Consider the following 9,647-nt stretch of genomic DNA (forward strand, 5'->3'; position numbering starts at 1 on the left):
GTGGGTGTCCAAATAGACATCCAAATGAAATTGATTATAAGATAGAATTGAGTGTTTTTGCCTGGCTGGAATGTGTCCCTGAACTCTGATAATAATTCTGGCTTGAGACTGGGTTGGAGGAGGAGAGAGAGACATAGGAAGCTATAGTGGAAATGCTAAGGCAATTGTATTTCGAGGAGTTAGGTGGCATGTCCCTTTCCCTTTAACATCCGCAGTTTGAGGTCTGCTGGATTCTTGTGTTTCACACACCTGTCGGGAGTTTCTTGGGCTCTTCTGTGTTGCAGGTGCTGGCTGGATGCCCGGCTGCAGGTAGTGGGAGACTCTCAGCCGCTCTGTATTAATTCCATCTCAGGGTCCTGGGCTAATCATGAGTAATGCCAGGTGCACTTTATTACATCAAGGCAGGCTATAAAAGCCATAGGTGGGAGGGGCCCAGAGAGCTTCTACCCAGATCAAAGGACCTGATGCTGGGAGACTGGTGGTCGGGGTCTTTCTCCTGCTGCTCTACCTGGGGCTCCGGGCAGCTGAAGGGGAGATTGGGTAGCCCAGGTCGGGTATGTTTTATTTTATGCTTTGCATGCCTGCTGCTTATTTGTTAATAAAACTGTTTTGGCTCCCCTTCCACCTCCTCATTCCTTTTGTCCTGACATTCTTGGAAAGACCTGTTATATTTGGTAGCACAGAAGCTGTCTGTGATGGCCTGGGAATCGGATTCAGAGGCTGAACCTGAGGAATCCCAGCCTGCGCAGGAGTCCCCACCTCCAGGACCAGCTGAGCCGGGGCTGGGGCTTGAGCCTGAAGGGCCCTCACCTGTGCTGGATCCTCAGGAGCAGACTCCAGCTGAATCTGCTCTGGCTCCTGAGGTGATGGAGGACCCATTGCCTGCAGGTGCTCCACTCTCAGCCCTGTCAGGGGAAGGTGAGGTTGCCTCTGGGTCCGGTAACCCTCCAGCCTCTCCTGGGCTGCAGAGGCTCAGGGCAGAGAGGCGGAGGGAACTAAGTTCTCACAGGAGGAGTGCTTGCCTCCAGGCCAGGAGAGGTGAGTCACCTGCAGTGGCGTACAGGGGCGCCGACTTATAAAAAATATTGGGGGGGCCCATACCGGGGTCCTGCCGCTGCTTCGCTCGGGTAGCCGGGAGAAGGCAGTTCGAGGTGGCGGTGTTGGGGAGAGACCCTCGCTCAGGGCGCCATGAGACTTGGCGGCCGGTGGCCTATCTGGGGGGTTTTGGAACGTATTTCGGCGGAGCGATTGGGGAGGAGGGGGCTTGTTGCCGGATTCTTCAGCTGGGCCGGAGATCCGCTGCTGGCGGGTCCCTGGGCCGAGTTGTGAGCCCGGCCTGCTGAAGGGAGATCCAGCCGATTGCACGACGGGGACGGCCGGGGCTCTCCGGCTAGGGCGCGCGGCTGGCTGGCTGGCTGGCGAGGGAGCAGGTGGGGAGGAGGCGGGGGTCCTCACTCTCTTAGGAAACGCACCCGCGCGCCCGATTGCCACGAAGTCCGAAGGGTGCGTGTGTGGAATTAAAAAGCAAAAACGAGATACGGGCAGGGCAGGCAAAGAGTTTTCCGCAAGAGGATGGAGGGCAGGTTGAAGAGAAAATCACTCAGGATGAGACAGTCAAATCAGCCATGATAAAATGGGCTCAGGATATTGGGTATAACATCATGTTTGAGGACTGGGAAAGGTTATGGACCACCGGAATGAAATTCACGGCATGTAATGCCTTGAAGGAAAATATTATGAAAATGATTTATAGGTGGTACATGACCCCAGTCAAGCTTGCAAAAATATATCACCTGTCTGATAATAAATGTTGGAAATGTAAGGAGGCTGAAGGGACATTCTTTCACCTCCGGTGGACTTGTCCAAAAGTGAAGGCCTTCTGGGAAATGATCTATAATGAGTTTAAAAATGTATTTAAGTATACCTTTCCCAAGAAACCAGAGGCCTTCCTCTTGGGCATTGTTGGCCAGAAAGGGTTAAAGAAGGATAGAACTTTCTTTATGTATGCAACTACAGCAGCAAGAATACTTATCGCAAAATATTGGAAGACACAAGATTTGCCCACACTGGAAGAGTGGCAGACGCAATTGATGGACTACATGGAACTGGCTGAAATGACTGGCAGAATCCGAGATTTGGGAGAAGAAACAACGGAAGAGGACTGGAAAAAAATTAAGGACTATTTACAAAAACAATATAAGTTGTATGAATGTTAAAAATTTACACGATTCGGAAACTATAGCTTCAGCAATTAGATTTGGGAAACAGGAAATTATATTTTAAGTAAGAAAAGGTCAAAATCTAAGGTAATACTATGTTTAAGATATAAGTAACTGATGAAAAGTATGTTAAATTTAGAGGTATAGTATTTGAAAAGTACAAAATAAGGTACGAAACAAGGTAATAATTTGCTGATATCTTTATTATAAAGAATGCAGGGTAAGGGAGATGTGAGGAAGTCCAGTTAGTTATATAAAAAATGTGTTGAATGGTTGGTTTTCTTTTCTTCTTTTTCTTTTTTTCTTTTTCTTGTTCTTTTACTTTTTTCTTCAGTGTATGTTTCTAACTTTGTATTTGAAAACTTAATAAAATATTTATTAAAAAAAAAAGAGAGAGAAAATCCTTTCGCTTTTCTGGAGCGCAGGGAAGTCTCAGAGCCGGAGGTTGGGGAAGGGACCCCCTTTGCTCTGCCCTCTTCTCCCGTCTTAGATTCGCATGGGGGTCCCCGCCCGAGCTTGCCTGGCCACCGGGCCACACAAGGGCCGCGCTCTACGCGGCGCACCTTGCTAGCCGCGCAGCTGTCCTCCGCGGCTGCGGAGCGGCCCTGCGCCGGTGCCCAGCCCCTCTGGGCGCCCGCTGCACTGCCAATGACAAGTGGGCGACGTCGCGGGCGGGGAAGGCGTCGCTTTCTTTCCCGATCCTTCATCCTCCGAGTCTTCCAGCCCTTTTTTGGGTTGGAAGCTGTCTCGTTCGCCCTTCTCCTTTCTTCACCCTGCGCGCAATTTTCCTCCCTCGTCTCCCTCCCCATTTCTCTCTCCTTCCTTCCTTCCTTCCTTCCTTCCTGACTGACTGACGGGCTTGGGCTTGGGCTTGGGCTTGGGCTCGGGCTCGGGCTCAGGCTCGGGCAGCCACAGCGTCGGCGGTGTTGGCGATCGGCGGCGCGGGGGGATGGCCCTCCCAGGGGAGCCGGCGCTGCTCAATGGGGTTGCCAAGGAGACAGGCCGGCCGCCCCCCGCCCCGGCGCCCCCCGCCGCGCCGGTGCCCGTTATCGAGCTGGTGCGCGCCGGGCGCCCTATAAAAGCCGCGGACGCGCCAAGCGTCGACAGGCAGAGCCAGCGCGGCGGCGGCGCTCTGCTGGAGGGGCGCCCGAGATTATTGGGGGGGCTCTGCCCCCCCAATAAAATTTTTGAGGGGGCTCGGGCCTCCTCAAGCCCCATGGAGTCGGCGCCTATGGTGGCGTAGCGTGGGGGGTGCAGGGGGGGCCGGCCGCACCGGGCGCAACATCTGGGGGTTAGGGTTAGGGGGCGCAAATCCACGGGTTAGGGGGCGCAAATTACTTGCCTTGCCCCGGGTGCTGACAACCCACGCTACGCCACTGGTCACCTGTGGACCGGGGCCGCCCTATGCCTCAGAGGAGATAAAAGCCAGCCAGCCCAGTCCCAGGTTGTGGGAGCAACATCGTAGGTAATTTGTTCCTGCCAGCACCCTGTCCTGCTCTTCTGCCAGAGTTCCTGACCACACCCGACTCCTTGCCTTGGACCTCGCTTCAGCCTTGACAGACAGCCTCCATACCACACCCTCGGACTGGACTCGGACCATGCCGCACGGTAAACCCCCCCCCCGGGACCAGCACACTGTCCAACTAGCTTGGCATTCTCCGCACTGACTGGCAGTGGTCCTCCATGGTTTTAGGCAAGAGACATTTCCAGTCCTGCCCAGAGATTTTGGAGATTGAACCTGGGACCTTCTGCATGCAGAACAGATCCTCTGCCATGCAAGTATGGCCCTTTTCAAAGGCAAATAGGAAGGTGCCTTCTCCAGGCTCAGACTGTTAGTCCACCTAACTCAATATTGCCTGCACTGACTGGCAGCAGCTCTCCAGGATTTCAGATCAGAGGTCTTCCGCATTCCTAACTAGAGATTGAAGCTGGGAACCTTCTGCATGCAAAGCAGGTGCTCTGATACGGAACTATGGCCATGTGTGAGTGCATGCAGAAAGTAGCCTAGTGTACAAAACAAAACAAGGATGTCGAGCTGACAATGGGGTGAAGGAAATGTGTTCAAGGAATGGGGTGCTAATGGAGTCTTGGATCCCACCATGCCTGCAGAACCTCGCTCCATTTTTTGCCTTTGCATCTCAATGTTGTTTACCCTCCAGCGTCAAGTTATGGCGGTGGAGATTGCCAAGTTTTGGGGGTGGGAATGCAGCTTGCAAACCTGCCAGGAGGCACCTTTAGAGGAGAGAGTAAAAAGATACTTTTGCTGGGAGCGTGGGAAGGGTTCCTGCCAGACTTGTGTGACGAGGAGAAGAAAATATATGGAGGAGGGCTGCACAGATGATCCTGATCAGGAGCAGTGGGACAGTATAGATTTGGAACAGTGGTTCGCAGAAGGACATAGTTCAGAACCGGGAGAGACTCTGGTTCACTGGAAAGTGTCTAGCTGATCAGTCCAAGGTCACGGAGATTAGATAAGGTAGCTGCACAGAAGGCACAGTGGTTGCAAGATCAAGTTGCAAGACAAGGAAGAGGCGAGGGTGAATCGAGGGGGGGAGTGGGTGGGAACCTTAATTGGGAGCACCTTTACTCTGAGAATGGACTCTTTGTTCTTTCTCTTCGATCATTAAAATCTCTTTAAATGCTAAGAGACTACAGTGGTACCTCTGGTTAAGTACTTAATTCATTCCGGAGGTCCGTTCTTAACCTGAAACTGTTCTTAACCTGAAGCACCACTTTAGCTAATGGGGCCTCCTGCTGCTGCCTGCTGCTGAAGCAAAGTTCTTAACCTGAAGCACTATTTCTGGGTTAGCGGAGTGTGTAACCTGAAGCGTATGTAACCCGAGGTACCACTGTATTTTTGCTTTGTTCTGCTTATCCACTACCAAAGGGAGGGAGGCCGCCGTTTCCCTGAAGCCTGGCACTCTGACACTTTGAGACACAAACCGTGCTTGCCATTAAAACACCTTGTCACCTTGCTTGCGGGACCAAGGGCTGAGCCAGAGTCAGGATTGAGCTCAGTAATCGAGCTCTGTATTGTCTACACTGGCTGGCAACAGCTCTCCAAGGTTTCAAGCAGGGATCTTCTGCTTGAAGACTGATCCTGAGACCTTCTGTATGTACAACAAATGCTCCACCACTGGACTACGAGTCCGGTCTGACAAAGATGGAGCTCACAGGTGTACGACTCAGTCGGTCTTTGAAGCCAAGGCTTCCAAAACCTTCAGGCGACATCACCACCCACTTTTCGTCTGACAGACGGCCTCCTGGTTTTCCAAACTGTTGGAAGCAGAAGGCAGCAAGGCAGTCCTGTGATGCAATGGGTCTGTACATCTGGTTGTGAACAAGAAGGTTGGTGGTTCAAGGTGGGCAGAGTTCCTGCATTGTAGGGGTTGGACTAGATGACCCTTGGTGTCCCTTCCAACTCTGATTCTATGATCTGGTTGCCAGACCTCCAAGGGGAATTTTTCAAGTGAGTTTTAGCCGCAGCTGCCGTGTTTAATATAGTCCAGAATGACAGAATAAACCCCATATGGCACCATTAGTGTGATAAACAGGAAATAGACCGCACAAAATGTTCCTTCGGATACACTTGTTCTCTGTCGCCCGTATTTGAGGATTTAAGTGTTTGTGTTTGCATGTGTGCGTGTGGCTTTCATCTCCAGGGGATGGCTGCATTGTTCACTCTGCCATAATCCCAAATGAGCAAAGGAATCATAGGGCTAGAGGTGGAATGTGAGGTCCCAACCAAAGAAGAATGGCAACTTTAACTGATTGGAATATGTGCAGCTTGCGGATAACATACAGAATAAGAGAACAAGAAAAACATTCGTTTGAAGATTATTGGAAAATGTTGGTTGAATATATGGGGGGGGGGAATTGTGTACACTTGAAAATGTTAGCAGCATTAAGATAATGTGTCTCCCCCCCCCCCCGTTCAACCCGGACACTGAGGTCCCGCTCCGAGGGCCTTCTGGCGGTTCCCTCACTGTGAGAAGTGAGGTTACAGGGAACCAGGCAGAGGGCCTTCTCGGTAGTGGCGCCCACCCTGTGGAACACCTTCCCATCAGATGTCAAGGAAATAAAGAACTATCTGACTTTTAGAAGACATCTTAAGGCAGCCCTGTTTAGTGAAGTTTTTAATGTTTGATGTTTTATCATGCTTTTAATATTCTGTTGGGAGCCACCCAAAGTGGCTGGGGAAACCTAGCCAGATGCGCGGGGTATAAATTATTATTATTATTATTATTATTATTATTATTATTATTATTATTATTAATTCATTTCAACAGTGTAAATAAGTTTTATAGATGTAATAATGGAATATTGAATGGCTTAGATTATATAAAATATGCAGAAATGTATACTATGTAAAGTGAACCATGGAAAGAGAATAATAATAATAATAATAATAATAATAATAATAATAAATTAATTAATTTATACCCCGCCCACCTGGCTAGGCTTCCCCAGCCACTCTGGGCGGCTTCCAACAAAATACCCTAATACATCAGACATTAAAAGCTGCCTTCATGGAAGTCACTGATATTTTAAGATTGTATAAATGAATATTCTAAATTGTAAAATAGAATATATATATATCCTTGTCTTCTTGTAATGTCACAGCACCTCAGCCAGTCACTGCCCAAGACTTTGCCACCACCCATATTTCTTAAAGTCATCACGCTTTCTAATTCCCTTCTTCTCCCAGACAATCCCAAACACAGACTTGTTCACTCTCAAGCCTTCCTTTCTCACCTCCTACACTCAAAGTATGTGATGCTGGCATTCTTTTTTTTTTTTTTTAAGTCGTCAGCGGCCAGATTTAATTTTATTTTCACTATTCTATTTTTTCACACACAGAGAGAGAGAGCAGCTGTGACTTGGAAGAGGATGATTTAAGTGAGAAGGTGAGCTAAAAACAGCAGCAACCCACACCAAGCAAACCTAAAGCTGTTGAAGGGAAGTGGCGAAGATGAGCTCTTTAAGGTCACCATGTTCCCAGGAAATTATCTCATCCTGTATTAAACATTGTTGTCCAACCTTTTCAAACTTAGTGCCCTCCAAACTATTTATTGTGCTTTATGTATTGCATTGGGACGTGGGTGGTGCTGTGGGTTAAACCACAGAGCCTAAAATTTTCCGATCAGAAGGTCGGCGGTTCGAATCCCCACGACGGAGTGAGCTCCCGTTTCTCGGTCCCTGCTCCTGCCAACCTAGCAGTTTGAAAGCACGTCAAAGTGCAAGTAGATAAATAGGTGCCACTCTGGCGGGGAGGTAAACGGCGTTTCCGTGCGCTGCTCTGGTTCGCCAGAAGCGGCTTAGTCATGCCGGCCACATGACTCAGAAGCTGTACACTGGCTCCCTCGGCCAATAAAGCGAGATGAGCGCCACAACCCCAGAGTCGGCCATGACTGGACCTAATGGTCAGGGGTCCCTTTACCTTTATCTTTATGTATTGCATTTCATAGAATCATAGAATCATAGAATCATAGAATCATAGAATCATAGAGTTGGAAGAGACCACAAGGGCCATCGAGTCCAACCCCCTGCCAAGCAGGAAACACCATCAGAGCACTCCTGACATATGGTTGTCAAGCCTCTGCTTAAAGACCTCCAAAGTAGGAGACTCCACCACACTCCTTGGCAGCAAATTCCACTGTCGAACAGCTCTTACTGTCAGGAAGTTCTTCCTAATGTTTAGGTGGAATCTTCTTTCTTGTAGTTTGGATCCATTGCTCCGTGTCCGCTTCTCCGGAGCAGCAGAAAACAACCTTTCTCCCTCCTCTATGTGACATCCTTTTATATATTTGAACATGGCTATCATATCACCCCTTAACCTCCTCTTCTCCAGGCTAAACATGCCCAGCTCCCTTAGCCGTTCCTCATAAGGCATCGTTTCCAGGCCTTTGACCATTTTGGTTGCCCTCCTCTGGACACGTTCCAGTTTGTCAGTGTCCTTCTTGAATTGTGGTGCCCAGAACTGGACACAGTACTCCAGGTGTGGTCTGACCAGAGCAGAATACAGTGGCACTATTACTTCCCTTGATCTAGATGCTATACTCCTATTGATGCAGCCCAGAATTGCATTGGCTTTTTTAGCTGCCGCGTCACACTGTTGGCTCATGTCAAGTTTGTGGTCAACCAAGACTCCTAGATCCTTTTCACATGTACTGCTCTCAAGCCAGGTGTCACCCATCTTATATTTGTGCCTCTCATTTTTTTTGCCCAAGTGCAAGGTGATTTATAACTCGCCTTTTTCTTCAGGGAGCAAAAGGTGGTGTACAGTGTGCTCCCCTTCATCTTTCAATCGTCACAACAGCCCTGTGAGGTAGGCTAGGCTAAGAGTCAGTGACTGGTCCAAGGTGAGCTTCATGGCTGAGTGAGGTTTTTGAACCCTGGTCTCCTGGGTCCTAGTCTGACCCTCTAACCGCTACACCACACCAGCTAGGAATGGATGAATATCCTATGTCCAAATGCACCCTTCTTGTGCACAGATCTGAGATTTCTTATTTTTGAGTTTCACAGGAAAAATTGTGCGGATCTTCATATAAATTCCCCCTCATACGATGTTACGGTTTTCCGGGAGGGGCAAACTCACCATAATCTCTATATTCAGTAAAGAGCTAAACTTTGAGCAAGCTCATAAATTTCATGAAGTAAGAAAAAAGTTTGGTTAATGAAAAGCAAGCCAAGCACTGTTGCTGCGTTCAGTTTTGGACCACAAGCCCAAGTAGCGTCACACAGCTAGCTGCAGATAAGCCAAGCCCAGTGCCAGATTTACGTATAAGCTAAACAAGCTATAGCTTAGGGCCCCACTCTCTTGGGGGGCCCCAAAAAAATTAAAGGGGGGGAACTGGATGTACATTTCCAAAATATAAGATAAAAACACAAATAAAATAAAACCTACCTACAGCAACAGTGTTTTGTGTTGTGTAGGCTCCTATGATGTAAGTAATGGCCCCTGCCTGCTAGCCTGCTCCCTAAAATATCGCTGGTTTGCTCATTTCTGTATATGGGGTGTCTACATTCTGCATGTGCAAATGGCTTTAGATACCTATTAGGTCCATAAATGACCATATAGCATATATTCAACACACAAAAACAGGGACAATTTGTTGTTGACAAAGAACAGCTGGACATGTAAAGGGTCCCATTACCTTCAGTAGCTTGGGGACTGGGCAGACAGAGGTTGTCAGGGTGATGGGGTGTGTGAGAGAGGTGTGCTGGGAGATCCGTCTTCTAGCAGGCTGGACTCCAGGGCTGCACTGCCATGAGGAACAAGTACCTCTTGAGATGACCATGCTGTAAGATTTGTATTCTCTTCATCTAGATACAGTCATAAAAATGTGAATAAATCATATTTCTTAGCTGAAGGCAGCCCTGTTTAGGGAAGCTTTTAATGTTTGATGCATTACGGTATTTTAATAT

Source organism: Podarcis vaucheri (assembly GCF_965113315.1).
Source record: "Podarcis vaucheri genome assembly, chromosome: 7".
In the NCBI taxonomy this organism is placed as follows: domain Eukaryota; kingdom Metazoa; phylum Chordata; class Lepidosauria; order Squamata; family Lacertidae; genus Podarcis; species Podarcis vaucheri.